Source organism: Podarcis vaucheri, assembly GCF_965113315.1.
Source record: "Podarcis vaucheri genome assembly, chromosome: 14".
Classification (NCBI taxonomy): domain Eukaryota; kingdom Metazoa; phylum Chordata; class Lepidosauria; order Squamata; family Lacertidae; genus Podarcis; species Podarcis vaucheri.
In genome coordinates, this window is record NC_138752.1 from 17,427,355 (window position 1) to 17,453,670 (window position 26,316).

The window sequence follows — 26,316 nt, forward strand, 5'->3', positions numbered from 1 at the left end:
GGAGACTGCCCAGAAGCGAATGTGGCCCACAGGCTGAAGAAAGATCCCCAACCTCTATGTTATGCCTTATGCTCATTTAAAAAAAAGGTCTCTTCTGTAACGCTGGTGTGCAGCTATAATCACTGATGTCTGCACCCTCAATCCAAATATTGCCTACATGTTGTGTACCATGCCTTGACTTTCACCATGCCCAGTACTTGTGGAAGAATACCATCCTCAATTCCCCAAAGTGTGTGGGGGTTTTTAATACTTCTGCCTCTTACTTGTCAATGCAATTTCCACCTCAATTGTCTGCAAGCTATTGATGTCCTGGGGCAATGGAGTAGCTTATTAGGCACTCAAATTACAAGGTTTTACAAAGCCCCTTTTCTCTGCCACTCTATAAAACCCCTCACATTTATCTTGGCAATACATAGAGGCATACAGTGCACCTCCTTAGAGGAACATAACATATGGACTCTGCGATGGACATTTAAAACGTCTTGAAGAAAATTGTTATGGCAATAAAACCGCGGCTCTTTCCCCCCCATATACTTTGACACCAACTGCTATACTTTTTATTCACTTTGCTGCTGGTGACAGGGAACGGATGGGCAGAGACCAGGGAAATATAACACAGGTGGGACTTGTGAAATATTGCTGAATTAGACCACTTATAAGACACAGATGTTTTCTGTGTGTGCCTTTAAAAAAAAGTTTCTTAAAAAAAGGAGGACTGTTTCTTTAGCCTGTGCTTTAGTCTCATGCTTAATTTTGCATTTACTTAATCTCCAATGTGTCTCTAACCTTATCTTGGCTGTATAGAAAAATTAATCAATGGTTGTTTGATTACACAGTCAAACAAGGTCAGCGGTTCGAATCCCCGTGACGGGGTGAGCTCCCATTGCTCAGTCCCTGCTCCTGCCAACCTAGCAATTCAAAAGCACATCAAAGTGCAAGTAGATAAATAGTTACCGCTCTGGCAGGAAGGTAAACGGCATTTCCGTGCGCTGCTTTGGTTCGCCAGAAGCGGCTTAGTCATGCTAGCCACATGACCTGGAAGCTGTGCGCTGGCTCCCTCGGCCAGTAAAGTGAGATGAGCGCTGCAGCCCCAGAGTCGTCCGCAACTGGACCTAACAGTCAGGGGTCCCTTTACCTTGGTCTCATGCTAAATTTTGCATTTACTTACTCTCCAATGTGTCTCTGACCTTCTTGAATAGAATAGTATAGAATGTTGTTTAGTCATTTTGTTGTTGTTGTTGAGTCGTTTAGTCGTGTCCGACTCTTCGTGACTCCCTGGACCAGAGCACACCAGGCACTCCTGTCTTCCACTGCCTCCCACAGTTGGGTCAAACTCATGTTAGTAGCTTCGAGAACAATGTCCAACCATCTCGTCCTCTGTCGTCCCCTTCTCCTTGTGCCCCCCATCTTCCCCAATATCAGGGTCTTTTCCAGGGAGTCTTCTCTTCTCATGAGGTGGCCAAAGTATTGGAGCCTCAGCTTCAGGGTCTGTCCCAGTGAGCAGTATAGAATAGTATAGAATAATTAATCAATGGTTGTTTGATTACACAGAAAGCACAGAGCGTACAAACTCAGATTACAAGACATAGGAGTGACGTAGATTAATCGGGGCGGAAAGGGGTGTGATCCTTAATTGGGAGCACCACCATTTCTAGGAGATGTGTTCTTTGTTCTCTCGCTGTGATTATTAAAGTTTCTAACTGGCAAGAAGACTCCTTTTCCTTTCTTATGCTTATCTACTGCCACGGGGGGAGGAAGCTGATTCCCTGAAGCTTGACAGCCACGTTGCTGCTCAGTCTCTGCTGCTAACTGCAGACAGGCAACTTCGATGCATCCTCTTGTGGTTCTTTGCTTTTAATCTGAACATGGACCAAGCAGACCATTAACTAGAGAATACAGCGGACGCTCGGGTTGCGAACGTGATCTGTGCAGGAGGCACGTTCGCAACCCACAGCATTCGCAACCCACAGCCAGTGTCTGCGCACACACGGGTTGCAATTTGATGCTTCTGCGCATGTGCAAAGTGCGATTTAGCATTTGTGCGCATGCGCGAGCTCTGAGACCTGGAAGTAACCTGTTCCAGTACTTCCGGGTTTCGGTGCATCCGTAACCCGAAAACGCAGAACCTGAAGCGTCTGTAACCCGAGGTATGGCTGTATCTCCAAACAGAGGAATCTTGGGACTCTTGGGAATCCTGCTGTGATGTTCAGATCAGGGTGGCCCATTCATGTTGCCTTCAGTAAGCAAGGAACATACTTGTGTGCCAGTCAACCCCACTGAGGACTTGAGGGTGGATGTGTGAGCATCGGTGCACGTTGTGTGAAATGGCACAAAATCCAGGAAATTATTTTGGTGGCCTCCTTCTCCAAAAGCCTCTTAAGAAATCCATGTCATAACCGTGATCCCGCTAACCCCACCGGACAAAGAAGGGATCTGATTTTCTGTCACCAGGGTTAAATATGTGGACAGCTGAGATGTAAGCCTCCAGGATACGCTCCTTTATCTGATTGGTCTTGGTCTCGATCTGGCACTTGAAAGGGAGATTTTTCAAACAGAGGTCACTGTCTGAGCCCAAAGATTAGGGTGAGGTCAAGTTCACTTATGCTATCACTGTATCTTGTTACAGACGTAAAACAAAGTGGCATCTTATGAGGGTTATTCCAGTGAAGTTGCAGCGTTTGGGAGGTTTTCACTGAAAGCATTTTCTCTTTATTTATTTTTGAAACAGGGAAAAGTTCTACCTCCAGGAAGAACCAGTCACAGGCCAAAAAAATAAAAAAATAAAAATCTTTGTGTGCTTTCTTGCTGAAGGAACAAAGGAAGACAGGACTTTTGTCCCTAAGCAACAAGGAGCAATTTTTGTGCATATTTTCAAAGCGTAGGCTCAATCATAGTTTGTAAAACAATAACTCTGGCTTCTTCACATCAGCAAATTTGTTTGCAGGAGAAAAAAAAACAGCAGAATCCTCTTTTCGCATTGTACCAGTGGAGTGGAAACACATACAGTATTCTTTGTACAAACTCCATGTTCCTCTTCTGAAGAAAAAGGTGCATTTTGGAGCACAAAAAAGCATTTGTTTCTTTGGGTTTCAGGGGGGCTTTCCCGATTTACTGCTTTGGTTTTAAGGTCTGTGGTTTAAGTAGTGAAGGCCACTTGGCAGCCTTCCCAAATTCTACTTAACTTGTTTAATTTTATTTAAACAGGACATTTATATCTTGCTGCTCTGGAGCACGGGGTGGTTAAGAGCAGAGATAAGTATAAAGAGCATAAAGCAAGTATAAAGCATCCTTTGAAAACACGGAATCCTAATCGAGCTACAAAAAAATCAACAGCAATAGCATCTGTAAAATAACACCCCAAAAGTAATTCATCTGATGGACCAACACCTTAGCCAAATACAGTGGTACCTCGAGTTAAGTACTTAATTCGTTCTGGAGGTCCGTTCTTAAACTGAAACTGTTCTTAACCTGAAGCACCACTTTAGCTAATGGGGCCTCCCGCTACCGCCACGCCGCCGGAGCCCGATTTCTGTTCTCATCCTGAAGCAAAGTTCTTAACCCGAGGTAATATTTCAGGGTTAGCGGAGTCTGTAACCTGAAGCGTCTGTAACCTGAGGTACCACTGTAAAAAGATATTTCACCTCCTCTGAAATATTTCTACTGAAGATCGTGACAGAATTTCACTTGGAAGCATAGCTGTCAACGTTTCCCATTTTTTAAGGGAAATTCCCTTATTCCGAATAGGATTTCCCTTAAAAAAAGGGAAAAGTTGACAGCTATGCTTGGAAGGTGCCACCACCGAGAATCCCCTTTCTGGTCTCACCACCTTTGTTGCCTCTGTTGCAGGTGGGACAACGAGCAAGACCTGTCCCGCTTATCAAAATGCACATAACACCAGTTACTTGAGTCCAACGTCATTTAGGGCAGTGTTACTCAAAATGGTGGCCCGCAAAGTGATGCCAGCCCACGAGCCATCCTCTGCCAGTCTACAGCGAGTTTCTAGGAAAGAAAGAAACAACAGGATAATTGAAAAATCACACTGGAATTCCAGCTGCAGGAAGGGAAGTGACAGCCAGGAGGGGTGGAGAGGCCCAGAGTTTCTGTAACTGCTGCAGAGACTTTGAACTCAGTGGTGGCAAGAATACTCATGTCTTGGACACACTGAGCTGGGGTGAGGGAGAAACATTTTTCTGAACAGATGTGCTTATGTGCCTGCGTATATGAATACAACAGTAATATGGCACAAGTATGGTCCTGGCCCCTGGCAGATTGGGGTGGTTGGACTTGCCTGTCCACCACATCAGATAGCTTGAGAAACACTGATTTAGGCCAGAAGTGGGAAATCTGTTTTTGGCTTAAGAGCCCTGTTCAGCCCCAGACCTCTGGCATCATGCCACACAGGCCGACATGCCAGTGGTGGGTGGAGCTAGTGGCAAAAGAAGCAGAGCCCTGACTATGAATTTTGCCTTGTACAATAGACTAGCGTAGAAACTAGGCAAGCAAGAAGTATTATCGGAGTTCAAGGGCACATTCCAGTCAGGCAAAAACACTCAAGGAGGGTGCAAAGCAGGGATGGTGAAGAGTTTGGCCTGGGGAAAGAGCAGGTGTGGCTGGCAAGCAGGTGTGGCTTAGAGAGAGTTTCCAAGGGCCAGACAGTGAGTCTTAGAGGGCCACATTTGCCTGTCAGGCCTGAGCAGTGCTGGATTTAAAAGGTAAAGGTAAAGGGACCCCTGACCATTAGGTCCAGTCGTGACCGACTCTGGGGTTGCGGTGCTCATCTCGCTTTATTGGCCGAGGGAGCCGGTGTACAGCTTCCGGGTCATGTGGCCAGCATGACTAAGCCGCTTTTGGCGAACCAGAACAGTGCATGGAAACGCCGTTTACCTTCCCGCCAAAGCAATACCTATTTATCTACTTGCATTTTGACATGCTTTCGAACTGCTAGGTTGGCAGGAGCAGGGACCGAGCAATGGGAGCTCACCCCGTTGCGGGGATTCGAACCACCAACCTTCTGATCGGCAAGCCCTAGGCTCTGTAGTTTAACCCACAGCACCACCTGCGTCCCTAAAAGCGGAGATCCGCAGGTTCCACCGAGATTTGAGCTCGGATCGCTGGATTCAGAGTCCAGAATGCTAACTATTACACTGGATTTACATATAAGCTAAAGAAGCTATAGCTTAGGGTCCCATTCTCTTGGGGCCCCCCAAAAAAATTTAAGGCAAAAAAACTGGATGTACATATCCAAAATATAAGATAAAAAACAAATAAAATAAAACCTACATACAGTAACAGTGTTTTGTGTTGTGTATGGACCTATTAGGTCCATAATTACCACATAGCATATATTCAGCACAGAAAACAGCGACAATTTGTTGTCGACAAAAGACAGTTGGACATATAAAGGGCCCCATTACCTTCAGTAGCTTAGGGCCTCATCAAACCTAAATCCGGCCTCACCCTGAAGTTCTCAGTCTTTGGTTTAGGGCTCTGTATTCTAACAGCAAAACTTTGAATTGGGCTTGGTAGCTCACATCCTTATTGTGTAAGGATAATAATGCTGCTTCTGGGACCAATTATCAACAAGAACTTTATTGGAGTTGGGTATCTTCTGAGGCTTATCTGGACCTAACTTCCAACTATCAGTAACAGAAAGAAAAGTGAAAAGAAAGTTAATTGCTTTGTCCCTATAAGAGGCCATGTCAAAATGGCTCAACTGTACAGCTAGGGAACACGCCCTTCCCAAATTCCCAAATGCCAGAAGCAATATATATCATGATATGAAACTTGTATAATCTGGTTACAGCTTCTCTTTTAGAAACCACCAGGCAAATTAATCCACCTGTAAATAGGCCCACTAAGCAAATAATAATAAACATCATCAGCATCTTTAAAAATCCTTCATTGCCCCCATCTTTACACCAGCAGCTAATTAGGACGATGGAAAATTTAACGTTCAGTTTAAAAACAAACTGAAGCAAAGAACAAGCTTGGAGGGGGGTGAGTGGGAAAGCTGAGAATTACACTCTGCCTATCATGGCTTCCGGGTACAGGAAGCTCCCTGCACCAGAGCTTTGCCCTTCCACCAGTGGCGTAGCGTGGGGGTGCAGGGGGGGCCACACCGGGTGCAACATCTGGGGGTTAGGGTTAGGGGGCGCAAATCCATGGGTTAGGGGGCGCAAATTACTTGCCTTGCCCCGGGTGCTGACAACCCACGCTACGCCACTGCCTTCCACTCATGGAAGGTGATGGAAGCGGTGACAGGGCAGAGCTTAGCATGCTTGAATTTGCCCCCCAAATTCCTTCACTGGTTTTCCATGCAGGGAGGAATGGGTAGATAAATTCAATTCAGTTCACATTTAAAGGTGAACCTACCTAATATGCACTTTTCTGAAATAATATGAGAAGGGAAACACAGCCATCCTTTTGACATTCACGCTTCTCCGAATTTTGCAGCACAGTTCTCCAGCCGAATAATGTGTTCAAAAAGGCATATGATGAGGTAAACTGTGCTTTAAAAAAATGTATATATGAGTTTTAAAAGAAACAGATGCATTCTTTTAGAGTAATTTACCTCATAAAAATATGCTTATTGGACAAAATTGCATACAATCATGCAAATGGGAGAAATCCACACAAAAATGCTGGTGAATATTCATGACGGCTTTTAAAAGAATAGTGAACTGATGTGGAAATGTGGAGAACCGAACTTAATATTTGAAGAACCGAAATTGACAGGTCCTCTCTCCCACCATCTCTCCACACAAACAGGATGCCCAAAGAAGGCCGGCAAATGGGCCAGGGTGATTAGGAAGGACATCTTACCCAAGGATCCCTAATATCTGAGGCTACCATTGCTTTCTATACATACTTTACTTCTGTGACTATATGTTGGAATGCATTTGTGGGTTTTTCCCCCATTCTCAGTTATCACTGTTGTTGTGTTAATGTTGTAGGGGGAAAGAACTGCTATATCTGTTGGTAGCAGAATTCCAGAAGAGTAAGTCTATTATAGTCAAAGCACAGATTCATGTGGTATTTTATAGATAGCTGGGCTTTGGTCCATGGTTTCATTTTCAAGGTACTACATATCTCTCTCTCTCTCTCTCTCTCTCTCTCTCTCTCTCTCTCTCTCGTGTGTGTGTGTGTGTTTGGGTGTGCTGTGTACTATCACTCAGTGATGTGGGGCGGAAAATTTTCTGGGAAACTTTCCAATGCCCTATTTTCCCATGGAAAAAACCTTCCATTTCATAAATTCATTCGTAACAATGAATTGATGCCAACTGCAAATACAATATTACACAAGCTTGGCAGTTTCAAAGTTTTTAGCTTTGTTAGCTAAATAGAAGTCAAACAAATGTGCTAAATGAGATCACTCTCTAGGGCAGGCTTCCTCCAACTCGGCCCTCCAGATGTTTTTGGCCTACAACTCCCATGACCCCTAGCAAGGAGGACCAGTGGTCAGGGATGATAGGAATTGTGGTCTCAAAACATCTGGAGGGCCGAGTTTGAGGAAGTCTGCTCTAGGGCATCAGATAATTGTCTGGGGAAAACTGATACCCCCCCCAAGCAAAGTAACATAATTTGCAAGTGAAACATGCCCCCACAAAAAAACCTACCCCATATCATTGCTGTCACTGCTAGTGGTAATAGATAGTTTTACAGAAAAAAGGAAACACCTTGAGGATAGAGAGAGGCCTACCTCATTTTGATAGTAGAGGAGACCACAGAGAGGAAGGATCAATAGCGTTTAATTATTGTATATTGCTATTATTATTCAGCCTGAAACCAGTCACCAAAGATTTTCCTATGACATAAGGAAGTGTCCTTGGTTTCCCCTGCAACATCACTACTTTGGATTTCGCGGGTGCAAATGTGTTAGAACAAGGTGTGAGCAAATTTTAACAAGATAATCTCTCCTGATGAATTAACAGGGGTTATTTTTAGGAAGTTTGCCTAGCCTGCCAGGGAGATTTAATTGGCACAGCACACCTCGCCAGTATATTTTCTCAAGTGCTGCTCTTGGGGTGGCGCCCGCGAGCTTATTATGGTTGGCAGACCACTTGTGTTTAATAGGGAGGTTTCTTGTGCTTAAACGAAGTTTTTCTTTCCTCTTCCTGCTTTACGTTCTATGCACTGGAAAAGTGACACATGTAGTAATTACATCTGCTGTGGGTTGAGAGGGAGTGGTTTCTTTAAAGCCACCTGCAGCAGTGGTGGGAATGTGAATGAGGGACACTTAACACACTGCAAAGTACCGGATTGTTTAGATGTGTGTGGTGCAAGCCACCCACTGATGGCTGGAAGTTGTTGCTTTAAGTTATGCCTCTGGCACACCCCAGAACTGAATGCATACTCTCCAACATTCGTCAGATGAAAATAGGAACAATTCCCAGTACGCCCTCCAACTGACCCTATTCCTTGCCCCCTAGCAAAGCATTTCCACTCACACTACACCAACAGAATACAGTCGAACATTCATTCTCGAACGGCTTAGTTGGCAAACAAATTGGTTCCCAGACGCCGAAAACCTGGAAGTAAGTGTTCCAGTTTTCGAAATTTTTTTGGAAGCCAAACATCCGACGTGGCTTCCAATTGAGTGCAGGAAGCTCCTGCAGCCAATTGGAAGCCACACCTTGGTTTTCAAACAGTTTTGGGAATCGAATGGACTTCTGGAATGGATTGTGTTCGAGAACTAAAGTACCACCGCACAGCATGAACACCCTCCGCTGTCCTAAGAAAACCCCTTAATTCCAATTTTGTTTTATTCTATTCTTTGGTACATTTACAACAAGAAAAACTCACACCAATAAATAACTTTTAGAAAGGGGCAAGATTAGATGTGGACACACAATGCGTTTTTATTTTTAAAGCAGGAGTCCATGCACTCCCAGTGCACTTTTCATGGTTGTGTTCCAAACAGTCCCAAGTCTTGCAGAACCAAGAGTTGTGCAACTGAAAGTAGACCATTTTGACTGGCAAAATTATTTGTTAACTTTTAGATTGTTTTTGTTGGGGGACAGATGGGCAGATGAGCACAGAAGATTCGCCACCGTACTGTGAGATTTCTCACCACAATTAAACCACAAAAATGAGAGAGAGATCGAGAGAGAGAGAGATCTCACTTGAGTGTCCTGGGACCTCTTCTCAGCTCACTGCTGCCATCACGAGGTTTGTTTCCTGCACTGCAGAAACGGTTGGCAGGGATTTGTCGAGAGCAGTACTCAGCTTCCGGAAGAGGCAATGTGAAGAGACAGAGAGCCTATTGTGGTGGCAAGGTTAAGAGAAACAGAATCATTGAGGTTAATCAACATCCTGCAGCAGACAATGGAGGGCTCCAGAAGGGCTTCAGGCTGTATTGCAGAGAAACATGTGAGAGATGAGATTAAATTCATTCATGATGCCTGAGACCAGGATGAAAGGCTGGCAGCTCCTTGTACATGTTAATGAAGCTGGATACAACTTTCCTCGGGCAAAGAACACACACGTGCCACTGGGAGCAGATTCCATTCCCCCCCCACACACACACTGCCACAGGATGAATCCCAAACCATTAAGAACAGAGAGACCGAGAGTCAACTATTCGTAAGAACTTTGTGTTGCATCTCACTATTGTTCTACTTATGCTACTCCTATTCATTCATTCATTCATTCATTCATTCATTCATTCATTGTTTCACAATGTATGTACCACTAGGGATGAGAGAGAAATTCGTTTCCATTTAAAGGCGGATATACCTAATTCACACTTTGCAAAACCATATGCAAGCTGAAATGCAGGGATCCTTCAAAATTCACACATCTCTGAATTTTGCAATGCAGTTCTGCAGCCAAGTAATGTGTACAAAAGTGTGTGTGTGTGTGTGTGTTGACACGCATACGTAAAATGTACATAAATGCATATATTAGTAAAAAATGCTTTGCAAAAATGTATCTGCTAGGCAGAATTTTGCACTAAAATGCTGGTGTTTTTTTAAAAATTGGAAACTGATGTGGCAATGTGGAAAATGGAATTTAAGATTAGATAAATGAGAAACCAAAACAGATAGATTTGCCTATCCCTAATTTAACATGTAACACCGTAGTTTCTAAGCCGTGTACACTGAGGTTACAAAGAGACACCATACAGATAAAATTGGTTGAAATTAGCCATACCATTGGAAACACAGAAATAAGAAAGCCTTCACCAAGTGCCAGACATTCAACAGGGAGCAGACCTGGCTGATCTCAACTAGGAAGGAGTTCAGTAAAACTGGACCCACAGTACTGAATGTACAGCTCCTAAAGCAGGGGTCAGCAACCTTTTTCAGCCAGTCCACCGTCCCTCAGACCATGTGGTGGGCCAGACTATATTTTTTGGGGGGGGGGAATGAACGAATTCCTATGCCCCACAAATAAGCCAGGGATGCATTTTAAATAAAAGGACACATACTACTCATGTGAAAACACACTGATTCCCGGACCATCCGCGGGCCAGATTTAGAAGGCTATTGGGCCTTCCCCTGCCCTACCCCTGCCCTAGAGGATACGAACCCTGCATTTACACCGTGGTAGGCCACCAACAGCAACTCCCACAAGACATCAGTGATCAGGGAGGGATATAAAGATTCAGCCAGTCCTTATAATATGATACTCAACTCTTTCAGTCATTGGGTTGTATCCAGCATAGTGCTCAGTTAAAGTCACTTAGTGGTAGACTTGCTCTGTGAGTGAAAATGTTTGGCACCAGGAGAGCGTTGTTACACTGGAGAATGCATACACAGGTTGGCGGTAACTCTGTTGTGCAGTAGATTGTGCAGTCTGTTGCCTGAGTTGCCACTAGCGCAGCTGTTGCATTGGATTCGTCTGCTGTGCCACATTAAAACCCATTTGCTAGTGCAACCGCCTCTGCAGCTATGGTGGCTGTGTGTTATCTACACTGTCAGAAGCAATATGTCTCTGAATGCCAGCTGCTGGTAATCACAAGGGTGCTGCGCCCTCAGGTCTTACTGTGGGGCTTCAAACAAGCAACTGGTTGGCCACTGCGACAACAGGATGGTCCAGCAGGGCTCTTTTTATGCTCCTATGTTAACCCTAAACAAATAAAAGAATAAAATAACCTGGAACCAGCTCTACTGACCTACCTTACAACAACAAAAAAGTTTGTGTGTGTGTAGGGATCAAAAGCACTCATTACTGAAGTACAGTGGTGCCCCGCAAGACGAATGCCTCGCAAGACGGAAAACCCGCTAGACGAAAGGGTTTTCCGTTTTTGAGCTGCTTTGCAAGACGATTTTCCCTATGGGCTTGCTTTGCAAGACGAAAACGTCTTGCAAGTGTTCCGATTTTTTTTCGCTCCCCCCCTTTTCTAAGCCGCTAAGCCGCTAATAGCCTTTTAGCCACTAATCCGCTAAGCCTTTAATAGCCGCTAAACCGCTAATAGCGCTAATCCGCTAAGCCGCTAATAGGGTTGCTTCGCAAGACGAAAAAAACGCTAGATGAAGAGACTCGCGGAACGGATTAATTTCGTCTTGCGAGGCACCACTGTACTTATTGCTGGACCTAATTGCTACCTGCCCATCACCAAAGCAGAGAAGGGCAGGTTTTCATTCTTTGCTCTGGATTTAGGTTTGTACTGACAGAGCAATCACTTTTTGTCCCTTTCCAAGAAAGCACTCAGCAGTTGGGCTAAGGCGAAGGAGGGGATCGGGGGTGGGGTGGGAGACATGCAGCAGTCCTACGGTATTAATTACGACCGAGGCTATTTGTTTTTCTTGGTTTACATTCCTCCCATAACTCTAAGCAGAAGTCCATATGGATACTATCATCAATCATATGTTTGCTGGGCAGGAGGATTTTGTGTAAATATTCATTAGCGCAGCATATAGCCAAAAGTACCAATATAAAACAGACTTGCTGATTCACCCCATTTTGCCATTAAACACCAACACCTGGGGCAAATTCCAGAGAGAGTGCTCTTGCTTGCCCTACAGCCAACTTCTCTCTCTCTCTCTCTCTCTCTCTCTCTCTCTCTCTCTCTCCCCTTACAGCTGGCCAAACATCTGGGCGGTGAAGAGTTCACAGGCTCAGAACAGGCCCCGCCCAGCCAGGCTGGCCATTGGGCAATCCTGGACAGGAAGAGTTGCAAAGGACTTCCTGTTTTGGTCAGGATGCTGTCCCAGCAATAAGGTATTCCAGGCCTTCTCCCTGATTCCCAGCTCCTTGCTCACTCAGGCAGTTGACTATTACAACTCAGTTTTGAAGTGTCAACCTCGGGTTAAGCCACCAGTGGGGAACCTCTGGCCCATGGGTCTAATTCAGCCCCCTCCATTTGACACAGGAGACTGTTTTGGCAGAGTCATATTCACCCGCCCTACACCCAGGGCTTTTTCCAGCCGGAACTCACCAGAACTCAGGTGGGCACCATTGCCATTATAAGAGAACAAGGGAGGCATTCATAGTGAGTTTCAGCACCTCTTTTTCCAGAAAAATAGCACTGCCTACAGCTGACATCATAGACCAGGATTTCCCAAGCAGTGGGTTGTGCTCCATAAGTGGGTCACAAAGCCTGTGGGTTGTGGGCTTTATAAGTAAACCCCAGATAATTAATCTTTAGCTGGCATGTGATCAAAACCTTTATAACTTTGTTTTTGCAATACTGCAAAATATTGCAATACTGTGTTGACACTTGTAAGCAAACACTGAAAGGATCAGGTCTTGCATTTTGATGTTAAAGAACCTCTCTTTGGGGGCAGGCAAAAGATTCAATGATGGACCCAACAAGATGCTCATGGGTGGTAAGTTAATTTTGGCTTGGATATCCCAAGAAATGCTTGTAGAATTGGTTAACCTGCAGTTAAAATGCAGAAAGACAATGGTTGCTGAAGACCCAAGGTCTAGCATTCCTGTGCTAATATATCAACTGGTCACCATACCAAGTGAATTCGGAATTGTGAGTCACTACGCCAAAAATGTTGGGAACCACTGTAGTCTATGATTTCAGATGCAGCTAGGGTTGCCAAGTCAGAAGCATCTTTGACCACAAAATGTATGAGCTGAAAGCTGAGATCTAGAGGTGGCACCCTGATGATGTCAAGCTGGGAAGCTCCTGCTAGTATCATGGTGCTGATGCTGGAGATGGAGGTTAATTGGGAGAAGGGAGCAGAGGTGGGCAGACTGCTCCCCAATACAGTGGTACCTCGGGTTAAGTACTTAATTTGTTCCGGAGGTCCGTTCTTAACCTGAAATTGTTCTTAACCTGAAGCACCACTTTAGCTAATGGGGCCTCCCGCTGCTGCCACGCCATCGGAGCACAATTTCTGTTCTCATCCTGAAGCAAAGTTCTTAACCTGAGGTACTATTTCTGGGTTAGCGGAGTCTGTAACCTGAAGCGTATGTAACCTGCGGTACCACTGTAGTCTATAGTATACTATAATTTGAAGGATATGTGTTAGGCTTCAGGTTAGGGGCGGTTTGTTTCATTTCTCTGCCCTAAGACAAAACTGAAACAGGCCACCATGCCATGCCACGGCCGCACCTCCCCATTGCCACCACCTCCTTTAGCTGGGTTGGGTTGTGGCACCCACAAAGATTGCAAAATCTCAGCGGAAGCTGGCACCACTGCTGGTAGCGGGGTGGGCAGGGCACTGATGGAGACACTGCCTCTTGGGCTTCCACTGCCCAAGGCAACTGCCTCACCCTACCTCATGGACAGGCCAGTCCTGCTTTGGGTCTCTGTTACCCAAGGAAAGAAGATTCCTTTGGAAAAGGTCAAATCTTCAAGCAGCTTCCTGGCCCAGCAGGCCAGCTTCTGCATCCCATAATGGTCTCATTTGTTAGCCTGATCAATATGCGCATCTGCATCATTTGGTAGATTGAACACTTGCCATTTGTATCTATTAGCACATTCTTGAAAGCCTATAATTTTGTTTTGTGCTTAGTGAACAATAATCATTCCTTCAGAGCCACATAGTGGATAGCTCAGTCAGTTGGAGCATGGTGCTGATAACGCCAAGGTTGCAGGTTCGATCCCTGTATGGGAAGGGTGCATTATTCCTGCATTCCTGTGGGTTGGACCAGTGGGGTAGCAAGGCCAGGTGGTACCTGGTGCGGAAAATTTATTGTCACCCCTCTCGCCCACATTTAAATTATTAAAAGAAGGAAAAATAAGATACTTACAGTTGCAGGTGTTGTTTTCTGGTTTATTTATTTAACATTGTGAGCATAAGCACTGAAAACCCTTTTTTCCTAACTTTGTCCTCTACCCTTGAGCAGGGCTGATTCATGTTCAGCTTGTCATCTACTACAGTCCCAAGATCCTTTGCACATGTAGTTGTGCAAAGCCAAGTAAGGTAAAAGGTAAAGGACCTCTGGACTTTAAGTCCAGTCAAAGGCGAATATGGTATTGCGGCGCTCATCTCACTTTCAGGCCAAGGGAGCTGGCGTTTGTCCACAGACAGCTTTCTGGGATATGTGACCAGCAGGACTAAAGCGCTTCTGGCATAATGGGACACCGTGACAAGTGCCAAAGCGCACAGAAACACCATTTACCTTCCCGCCACAGCGGTACCTATTTATCTACTTGCACTGGTGTGCTTTCGAACTGCTAGAATGGCAGGAGCTGGGACCGAACAATGAGAGCTCACCCCGTCATGGGCATTTGAACCACCAGTCTTTTGATCGGCAAGCCCAAGAGGCTCAGTAGTTTAGACCACAGCGCCGAGTATCTACCATCCCATTTCGTGTGTGTGTGTGTGTGTGTGTCTAAATGCAGAATTTTGCCCTTGTCTCTGCTGAATTACATTTGGCAGAGTTTTCTGCTCTATAAGTAGTTGTACTTTTGCAGAGGAAACAGCTCAGGATATACGTAGATGACATATAGTATTGACACATCAATCAGATTCTGCACACTGAAAGGATCTGTTCAATCATTACTGTTTTCGCTGCACCCAAATGTGGCATTTCACTACATAAAAGTATCCCGGCAGTTTAAATCCAGCACAGATGGGCAGGCTTCAATATCCTGAAATGAACCCTGTCAACTGTGTGCCTCTCACAGGCCACCCTTGGCACCCTCTGTGTTAACTTACAGAGGTCCTGTGCCAATTTCCCCCTCCCTTATTGTACATCTGAATTCTAAATACAATCTGCAAGGCCCACACAGCTTTCTTTGTTCCTCGCGTCCATCTGCATCAGCGGTCTCCAGTAGGCAATGTGCTCAAGCGCTCTTTGCTTTCAGATTGCGCGATCAAAGCGCACTGAAGTCAGTGGGGCCTTTTAATATGTGCTGTTCGTGTCCAAAGAAATGCGGTTTACCAGCTCACGACACGAGCCAAAACAACTCCGAGCAAATATTCAACACTAGTGTTGCTATTTGCTACTTTGGTGGTTGTTTTTTTGTCCGTTCCCCCACCCTCAATCTTAAAAGTGGCATTTTCGCTTAGAAAGTAACATGTGAACTGTTCATGAGGCAATCTCATCTTTAATCTCAATTGTTTGAAGGCAAGGGTGGAGAACCTCAGGCCTTGGGGACACATGCGGCCCCTCCAGGATTCTCATTTTGGCCCTTGGAACACCCCCCAGGCCACAGACTCTCTCTCCAAGCTACATCACCCAATGGTCCCGCTTTGCATACTGAATGTTTTTTGCCAGGCTGGAATGTATCCTTGAACCTATGAACCTATGAAACAATGCCTCTTGTTTCCCTAGACGAAGGCTCGCAAGATGTGTGTGAGGGTGTGTGGAACCTCACCTACTGTGCAGAGGTAATGTTTGCATTAATTGTGCTGCCCGCTTTTGATTCTGGCTGCACCCAGGACTCAGCTACATTAGTCTAAAAACAAAATTTTGAATGTGTTATAAGCATGGAACACCAGGTGGAGGTGGAGAGCAAAAGAATTTCCATGCGATTTTTCATAGTGCTTCCCCCACCCCCCCATTTGTTATAACGCTTTAATTTCTGACTTATTTATAGTGTTTTCTTCCTGTGTGTAGATCCACCCTTGGTGGCATGGGGGGGGCAGGAACCCTCTCTTGACACCATTCAGAAATCTGAGCTTGTGCACTGGAAACCAGTCTGTGATGGTAGTTGTATGCATGCTGATGCTAGCTGGGCACATCATCTTCCCCAGTTTGGCATCTGACTTCACTTTGCAAATGTCATGTCTGGATCATTTGCTTTGGCTGGCAAAAATCAGCGTGAGCCAAATCCCTCATATGCTACCGCTGGCTTACGTTTGCTTCTTTCAATTGTACTTTATGGAGAAAATAAAACAGAAGCACAACAAGAAACTCCTTTTGAATTCATGAAGCTACCTTCATGTTTTAGGAAGGAATTAATAGGGGCCCCTGCCATTGGAGAAACAGCAGCAGTGATGAAAGCTTGCACAGAGCTCTGCCACGGCTTATGAGATCTCACTGGAACCTGCCACTGCTGCTGCCACCACCTCTCCTTGTTTCTCCTGCAGTGGCAGCAGTGGGCGGGAAAGCGTGGCCTCAGGCACGTACAGTGGTGGTATCTGCCACCTCGGGGTCCCAGTGGGATCCCACCGCCTGAGCCAATTACCTCAGTTTGCCTAATGGCGAGGCCGGCCCTATGTGCAGAGCCTAATTATCAGCATTTGCAAAGGCAGGAACAATCTGTGCTTATCAGCGACTTGCCTTCTCAGTTCCCCAAGAGCCAAGTGTCTGAAACAGAATAAACCTAAATCCTCTTCCCTCCTGGGCAAATTTCCGGCTCTAAACTGCAGCATGTGACGAAGTCTAAACGCTGGAGCTCTCCGTGAAGCATGAATATATACATAAGCGATAAAGCCGAAAGGAACATTTGTAGTGAGCTTCTTTGAAAAGGACAATTTTCCAAATCAGTAGCCTTGCTCTTGATGAAGAGGGCGGTGAGTTTAAGGCAAGCTCTTGGCGCCTCCGACAGACCCGAGGCCATTCATTATGTGCTGTGCGCTGAGCAAATGAATGCCGGGGAAATCAGAGGCATGCCTTGAGCATAACTGGAAAACTGGTAGCAGTGAGATGCTAAAGAAGTAACTTATGCCAATGAAGTCGTTCCATGCAGCAGAAGGAGTGTTATTTATTTATCTAGAACAGACATTCCCATCATCCCTGACCACTGGTCCTGTTAGCTAGGGATGATGGGAGTTGTAGTCCCAAAACATCTGGAGGGCCGAGTTTGGGGATGCCTGACCTAGAGCATTTGTACACCTTCAGTCAAAAAGGCTCCCAGAGCGGCTTAAGGTAAAGGTAAAGGGACCCCTGACCATTAGGTCCAGTCGTGACCAACTTTGGGGTTGCCAGCTCATCTAGCTTTATTGGCCGAGGGAGCCAACGTTTGTCCACAGACAGCTTTCCGGGTCATGTGGCCAGCATGACTAAGCTGCTTCTGGCAAACCAGAGCAGCACACGGAAACGCCGTTTACCTTCCCACTGGAGTGGTATCTATTTATCTACTTGCACTTTGACGTGCTTCCAAACTGCTAGGTTGGCAGGAGCAGGGACCGAGCAACGGGAGCTCACTCCATCGTGGGGATTTGAACCGCCGACCTTCTGATCGGAAAGTCCTAGGTTCTGTGGTTTAACCCACAGCGCCACCCGCGTCCCCCAAAGCGGCTTACTTGCAAGCAAAACAAGACAGTCCCCACTAAACCTAATAAAATAAAATAAAAAGACACGCAAGGGGAAAGGAACAGGGAGGGAAGAGGAAAATCATCTCCAGCAAAGCCAAAGAAATGAATGAGCCCTGCTTGCTATCTCTCCCACTGAGGCAGTCTGAGGGAATGGCAGCCCCCAGGTGGCAAGCAGATGGCAGAGGAGGTCTAATGAAGCTAGTCTGCCAAGGGGTGCCAACTTGAATAAAATATAGGAGGGGGCAGGTAAGCCCATAATTGATCAAATGGAATGCACACACCATTTGAATGGCAACGCCCATCAAATCCCTCAAGTATTTTATGGGGGGGGCGCAGAGACCTTGGCCCCTAGGAGTTGGCTCCTATGGGCCTGCCACAGCAGAGCCAATGAATAAGCATTATGAGGCAAATGGGGGCGGGATGACAGTGGTTGAAGGGAAGGGGCAGGCTGTGGCAATTAGACCTTGGTGCCCATTTACAGAGTATGTGGAAGACAGCCCTGGGTCATTTAACCCTTTAATGAGTTTTCTTTTCCCTCCTAGAAAAACTACACAAGACACTCTCTTTTGAAGTTTAAAGAACACATTAACTTTTACTTAGTGTACTTACGGTTGCAGATTGAAGAGACAATGCAGGTAAGTGATTCTTAAGTTGCTAATACAGTCATACCTCGGGTTAAATACGCTTCAGGTTGAATGTTTTCAGGTTATGCTCCGCGGCGACCCGGAAGTAACGGAATACGTTACTTCCAGGTTTTGCCACTCGCGCATGCGCAGATGCTCAAAATGACGTCACGCGGGTTGTGTTCTCTTCAGGATGCAAATGGGGCTCCAGAACGGATCCTGTTCGCATCCAGAGTTACCACTGTACGTCTTAAATAGGACTCAGCTACACTGGTCAATTATAACGTTAAAAATGTGACACCAGAGGGTGCTGTAGAGCAGCAATCCATCGCCCATGGTAAATTGTGTTTATATATATATATATATATATATATATATATATATATATATATATATGCTTTCGTAGATTTTCACGGGTACAGGAATGCAGGTTTTGGTGTCTTCGGGTGTCTTCCCGTGTAAGAGTCGGGGTGTCTGTGCGACGTTTCGACGAGGTCTCACTCGTCATCTTCAGGCTGGTGCTTTCGGCTTCTTGTTACTGGAACAGAGCAGAGTCTGGTGTTTGAGTTCCTATAAATACTGTTGAGGGGTGTGGTGTATAGCCTCCAACGTTCTGGGCAGAGAGGAAGTTCCTAGATTAGTGTGCCTTTTCTTCTTTTGTTCCTTAATTACTTGAGGGATATCTTGGGTGATTTCATGAGTGATATTCTGAATACCACTGGGTGGGTCATTAAGTGTAGATTAGTTGCTAAAGCTTTCGTGTCTTGACCTCTTGAGCTTGTGAAGAGTTTTTCTGAGAAGATGGCTGTGCTGCATTTAGTTGTGCTCTGGCTTGGCTTCGTGTATAGGGGCGAGCTGTGGTTTTGTGCCTTGTGCCAGCCAGATCTGTGTAGGGATTGCAGGGGGGTGCAGCATCCGGAGGTGCCACTATATATATGTGTGTGTGTGTGTGTGTGTGTGTGTGTGTGTGTGTGTGTAGCATTTTTTTCATGTCAGTGTCAATCCAGCCATAGATTAAACTGTTACGGACTAACTAGCTCTGAGACAGGCAGCACAACATGACATACTTGTTGCTCTGACTGTTTAGACTGTTCAGTTAACTGCCATAACGGAAATAATGGCCATAACGGCCACAGAGCATATGACATCACAGAGTTCTGCAGCTCTCGCAATTAACCCTTTACATAGGCATTTTGGATACTAACATCCCACCCAGGCTGGCTGCAAGAATCGCTTGAGATAGGAAGCAAGGCTCATTCAATCAGCTCTGCTGAAGGATTTCCTCTGCCAGGCAGCGGTGGAGAAAGGGGGTGGGGGGGATGTGGGCCACCCCAGGTGTCACCACTGAGGGGGGTGACAAAATGGCGGGTGGCACTCACCACGGGGCCTGGGAGCGATGCAATGGCTTGGGCGCGCGCAGGCTCCACGCTGCCAAACGGTCTGCCCGCTGCCTGCCCCCCCAGCTGTAGGGCAGCTGGGTGAGAGGAGGCAGGCAGACTCTGGAAGCCCCACAGTGCACCTTGCCCCTATGGGCGGCTCACGCCAGGTGCCTGAGCGGCTTCCTCCGCAACTGCTGCCAGGCCTCCTCTATCTCACTTGTTGCTTGGTAACTGCCGTTCTAGCAGCCTGCTTCAGTGAGAGAGATGGGAAGAGTCCCTTCTGCTGCTGAAGTGTTGCCATTCCTGCTGGTCATTCCCTTCCATTATTCTTTAACTTTAAGAAACGGTGCCTGTATTGTTATTTCATTTTTCCCCTCCTCCCTCCCTGTTCCCTTTTCCTTTCGTGCCATGACTTTTAGATTGTAAGAACTGCAGACAGGGACTGTCTTGTTTGAATGTTAACCACCCTAGGAGCACTTTTGGCTGAAGAGCAGCGTACAAGTGCTCTAAAGAAATAAACATTAAAATGGCTAGTCTGGTTTTCTTGACTCCACCCAAAAAAACCCACTTCCCCAGGCATGGTTGGAGGGTGGGGCCCCTGCTCTCTAGTTAATAGTTGCACAGAAGAGGAATTTCAGCAAGGGTGGCTTGTCACATGCGGCTGCTTTAATGTAAAAGTAATAATATTTTATGTTTTATCATGATTTTTATGTTCTGTTGGGAGCAGCCCAGAGTGGCTGGGGAGACCCAGCCAGATGAGCAGGGTATTATTATTATTATTATTATTATTATTATTATTATTATTATTATTAATCACTGGGGGATCTAGTCACAGATCTGCTGTGCAGGGTGTAGCTTAGCCTCAATGTGAACAAAGGAGGAAGCATTGGGGGGTTTCCCATTATTTTAAAACAAATTTTTTAAAGTATGAAATTATTTCATGTCTAGTGATAATGTTAACAGTTTGACCCATTATGCTATCTTGCAGTCTCTGCTGCCGTCTGGTGAGTGGTACCTATAAAGCTGGAATGTCCTGAAATGTCTTGGCTGTTAACTTGGAAAAATAAAAATGGTAACCTCATTCAGCCTTTGGCAGCCTTGTGTTCTCTAGGCATTTTGGACTGCATCAGGATAGGAGAAAATTACATATTCAGTCAATCCTAGCAGGGGCAATAGTCCCCCTTCCAGAACCCTTGATCAACAATCTGATCTTGGTCTAAGGCAGCTTCCTGGGTAATTTATGCAATTTGCAGGAATTCCTTGTTCTCTTTTAACTTCCACAGCAGGATATCTAAAATAGATGCCATAAGACTCTTTGCTTCTTTTCTTGCAGCAAACTTTGATTTGATGCTACATTTGTGATATGGTTGCTGCGTCCACATTTTTTAATCACAAACCTAGGGATGGGCAAAATCTGTCAGTTTCGATTTCTCATTTTTTCCACTCTTAAGTTCAATTTCTCCACATTTCCACAATAGTGTGCAATTTATTTATTTTTTTAAAAGTACTCTGCTCATGAAAATTCATTAGCATTTTAATACACATTTCTCGCAATATACATATTTTGGTATGCAATTTTGCCCTATGACCATTTTTGCAAACCAATTTCCTGCAATACAATGCATTTTTGTACATGTTACTTTGCTAGAATATAGTTGTGTTGCAATACTCAGAGGAATGCAAATTTCAAACCATAGGTGTGTTTGGGTAGAGCTGTGCACCAGATTCGGTTCAGGCCTGAGCCAAATTGGGCATATTGGGAGGACATCAGTTGGGTTGGGCTGGGTTGGGAAGGCCCCAGTTCACTTCAGGTCAGGTTGGGTGGTCCCACATTGACCTGGGGCTGTCAGGAGGCACAACACCAAATTGCACCACAACTGCATCTTCACAAGATACTGTAGGGCAACCCCTACATCCTTTCCTACCAGACCTCTCCTTCTTTCCAGGCTCTGAAGCAGCACTATGCAGGATCGAATCCTGTTGCTAATAATAATAATAATAATTTATTATTTGTACCCCACCCATCTGGCTGGGTTTCCTCAGCCACTATGGGCAGCTTCCAACGAAATATTAAAATACAACAATTCATCAAATATTAAAAGCTTTCCTAAACAGGGCTGCCTTCAGATGTCTTCTAAAAGTCAGATAGTTGTTTATTTCTTTGACATCTGGTGAGAGGGCATTCCACAGGGCGGGTGACACAACCGAGAAGGCCCTCTGCCTGGTTCCCTGTAACCTCACTTCTTGCAGTGAGGGAACCGCCAGAAGGCCCTCGGAGCTGGACCTCAGTATCTGGGCTGAATGATGGGGGTGGAGACATTCCTTTGGGGATACTGGGCCGAGGCCGTTGAAGGCTTTAAGGGTCAGCACCAACATTTTAAATTGTGCCCGGAAATGTACTGGGAGCCAATGTAGGTCTTTCAGGACCAATGTTATATGGTCTCGGCGTCTACTCCCAATCACCAGTCTAGCTGCTGCATTCTGGATTAGTTGTAGTTTCCTGGTCACCTTCAAAGGTAGCCCCAAGTAGAGAGCATTGCAGTAGTCCAAGCCTGCCAACTTCATGGTGCTGGTTGCTGTTACTTCATGAGCAAAGAGCAGCACCCTGCAGGATCAAATCCTGGCCACTCTTAGTCAGCTTTGTGGAAAGGAGGAGATACAGTGTCTCCTCCTGCTCCTCCCCCCCCCAACCATTGGGAGCCTGAACCTCAAATCATGTTGTGGATGGATCTGGGGCGAGGCAGGTGGTCCGTGGGTTGACTCAATGCAACATCACTCTGATTAGGGGCTCCTGGATCAGGGCAATGGGGGAAATCAGTGGGGGCTGTGCACAGCCCCGCATTTCAGTTCACATTCTGAAAGTGCAAATTAGGTCTAAAGGTAAAGGGACCCCTGACCATTAGGTCCAGTCGTAACCGACTCTGGAGTTGCGGTGCTCATCTCGCTTTACTGGCTGAGGGAGATGGTGTACAGCTTCCGGGTCATGTGGCCAGCATGACTAAGCCGCTTCTGGCGAACCAGAGCAGCGCACAGAAACGCCGTTTACCTTCCCGCCTGAGCGGTACCTATTTATCTACTTGCACTTTGACGTGCTTTCGAACTGCTAGGTTGGCAGGAGCAGGGACCGAGCAACAGGAGCTCACCCCGTCGCGGGGATTCGAACTGCCGACCTTCTGATCGGCAAGTTCTAGGCTCTGTGGTTTAACCCACAGCGCCACCCGCGTCCCTGCAAATTAGGTCTATTCTCCTTTAAAGGTGAACCTGATCCGTTTCCCTCCCCTGCCTGCACTGCAACACTGATTCTTGAAATGCAGCGAAATGCACAAGTAGATGATATGGCATCTTCCCATGCCAGTGGCACAGCTCCCCAAGGATGGCATAGACAGGGCAGATTTCCAGATCTGCTGTTCTGTAATAAAATGATGTCAATTTCAGTCCCCTTTGGAAATGCAGCAGCCCCGGCGTATCTTCGAGGTTTCCTGGATACCAGCTGTTGTGTCTGTTCCGCCGGGCCTGCTGCTTTTTCTGAGAGGTGAATGCTGTTTGTCTTATTGATATGGTGGCTTCACATTAGATCATGTTACAGATACCAAATCTGATTGTGCTGGAAATCAGATTAGCCTCTCGGCCTCCCAGCCCCAAAGCTGCTCTTCAGACAAAGTGGTAGAGGTGCTGAATATTTGAAACAGGCAGACTTTGGCTTGATAGCTGAGCAAAATCAAAAGATTTGCACAATCTGGAAAGAAACCAGTGCCTGGCCTGACTGACCTCTGCTGACTAAGGCAAAGGTAAAGGACCCCTGGACAGTTAAGTTCAGTCAAAGGCGACTATGGGGTAGTGGCACACATCTCACTTTCAGGCCGAGGAAACCAGCGTTTATCCACAGACAGCTCTCCGGGTCATGTGGCCAGCAGGACTAAACCGCTTCTGGCACAACAGAACACGGTGACGGAAACCAGAGCGCATGGAGCACTGTGAGGGGAAAGACTTCATCAGGCAAGGCCTCTGTCCACCTGCCTTATCCCACCCCCCAGCCCCGGGACTCCTCATAAGAGAGCTGTGCCTAGAGGAAGTACTGTGAGGGGAGAGACGCTCTCTTCCTCCTGCCTTGCTCCAACCTCTAGTCTCTGCTTCTCAATTTCCATTGTATTATTTTATGTACTGTGGCTTGCCGTCATTTTATTGATTATAGTTTAGAAATTATTTATCGTAACTGTTAAGGGTGAATTTCTGTTTAACTTTAAATGCTGATATTATTTTATACTATTCTAATGATTGTTGAATGTTACTTTTTGATGTAGGTTGCTTATTTTAAAGTTAGGTTTTATTACCACATTTTTGTATTGCATTAGATTGTTATAAGATGGACAATTTTTGTTTCTTCAGCTTGTAAACCGCTTTGAGTATTGTAAGATAGAAAGACGGTATACAAATTGAAAATGATGGTGATGATGATTTACCTTCCTGCCACAGTGGTACCTATTTATCTACTTGCACTGGCGTGCTTTCGAACTGCTAGGTTGCCAGGAGCTGGGACCGAACAATGAGAGCTCATTCCATCATGGGGATTCAAACTGCCAACCTTCCAATCAGCAAGCCCAAGAGGCTCAGTGGTTTAGACCACAGCGCCACCCGTGTCCCTAACTATGTCCCTAGCACCGGGGTCTGCTGACTATGGCATGCTCCAGCATCTGTTATACCCCATGAGCCTGTGATCCTGCATTGGAATCCACTTGTGAAGCAGAACTGGAGGAAGATATGGGCAACCACCCACCCACCTATGCAGTGTTTTAAGGGCTGCCCAGCAGGTTGTAGGGATACCACCCTTTTCAAAGGGAAAAACAAAAGCAGCATAAATTTGAGGTCTCCCATCAGGATTTCATTCCCCTGATGGTCAGAAACAGCCTTTGCCTTCCAAGTACTGAGGTCACATGATTGTCTGATGATATAATCTAGGACTGCTTTGGAAGCAGTGGGGCAGGTTTCACCATTTGTATCCGTTGTACCAAGTGGAGTGACACTGATTTAAACCCTGCCCCTTTGCTTGCTCCCTTTTGTCTGGCGCTTTCTCTCTGCCATGGCAGCACTGGGCGCTGTGATTACATCTCTGCTCCATTTCCTTTATAATTTATGTGGAGATCCTTCCGTGGCAGGGAAATACAAAGTGCACGAAGCATGGAGCAGCATGACAGGGTGTGAGATTTAGGGCAGGCATCAGAAACTGAAGGCGGAAAGTGGTCATGACTCAGGAAATTTCAAGGTCGTCCAACACAAAATGTGCCCGAGTCACAGAGCAATTTTACATCCTGGAGATATTACTATATTTCATTGCTTCCGAAAATGCCAGCGATTGCCTGTCACTGCTTTTTATGTATCTCGGTGTTTTATCTTGGGAGCAAAATGGATCAATAGTATTCATTTTGTAATGTTTATTACCAGAGGCTTAATCACTAGCTTGCTCGATATCGCACAGATATTTGGCTGAACTATAACTCCCCTCACACCTGGCCATTGGCTATGCTTGCTGGCACTGGTGGGAGTTGTAGTTCAGCCATGTCTATACAGCCAAAAGTTCCCTCCACCTGCTTTCAACAGAAGCACAATCCATCTCTCTATAGTGCGAAAGACTTTGACCAGGGAGCCTATGGGCCTGTTCTGTCTATGATCCAAGTACTGCTAACTGCTGATGGGGAACTTCAAGGCCTCTGCAGTCACTCTTCTGGTTCTTGATGTCTAAACCACACACTTTTACCAAACCACCCTTCAAACAGAGGGTTGTCCTCTGTAAAGTTGGACCCGTGGCCTCGCTAACCACCACAGGCGGCAGTAAAAAAAGAGAAGAGAGAATGAATGGTATTCAACATGAGTCCTACCAAGAAAAGACCCACTGAATTCAAGAGTTTATGAACTACTTATTATGGCCAATGTTGGCTATTCCCCAGTGAATGCAGCAAAGTGAGACTGAGGAGAAAGGCGGGATAGAAATTTGATTAATAAAAGAATGAGTGTCACAGCACTGTCAGGCAAGGAATGTCCAGATCAAGAAATTAACTCGTTATTGTCAAAAGTAGACTTGCATATTAGGGGAAGGCATGCCCATCAGTCCTGCATCTCTTAGCTACTCCTAGGTGTGGGACTCAGGTGGTGCTGTGTTCCAGCAAAATACACATCGTTGCTTTCTCTTTGATGCCTGGGTTGCTTCTATGTGATAAGAAGAGATGTGGGTGGCGTTGTGGTCTAAACCACTGTCCCTCTTGGGCTTGCCGATCAGAAAGTTGGCAGTTTGAATCCCCATGATGGAGTGAGCTCCTGTTGCTCTGTCCCAGCTCCTGCCAACCTAGCAGTTTGAAAGCACACCAGTGCAAGCAGATAAATAGGTACCGCTGTCGCAGTAAACAGCATTTCCGTGCACTCTGGTTTCCGTCACGGTGTCCTGTTGTGCCAGAAGCGGTGTGGTCATGCTGGCCACGACCCGGAAAGCTGTCTGTCGGCAAACGGCGGCTCCCTTGGCCTGAAAAGCAAAATGAGCGCCGCAACCCCATAGTTGACTTTGATTGGACGTAACCGTCCAGGGGTCCTTTACCTTTTTTACCTAGACCCACTGAATTCAGCAGTTTATGAACTAATTATTATGACCAGTGAATGCAGCAAAATGAGACTGGGAGGAAAGGTGGGGTAGAAATTTCATTTAAAAAATAATAG

The 26,316-nt window shown here is 45.9% G+C and overlaps 1 protein-coding gene across 1 annotated transcript in view; it reads left to right on the top strand.

Moving 5' to 3' along the window:
- The first annotated feature begins 18,120 nt into the window (after positions 1 to 18,120).
- The window catches only part of TMC3 (transmembrane channel like 3), a 50,990-nt gene continuing 42,794 nt past the window's right edge, over positions 18,121 to 26,316 (top strand). The window contains exon 1 of the mRNA XM_082198333.1: positions 18,121 to 18,247. The gene's annotated coding sequence lies outside the window, so the exon portion shown is untranslated. The remainder of the gene's footprint in view (positions 18,248 to 26,316) is intronic.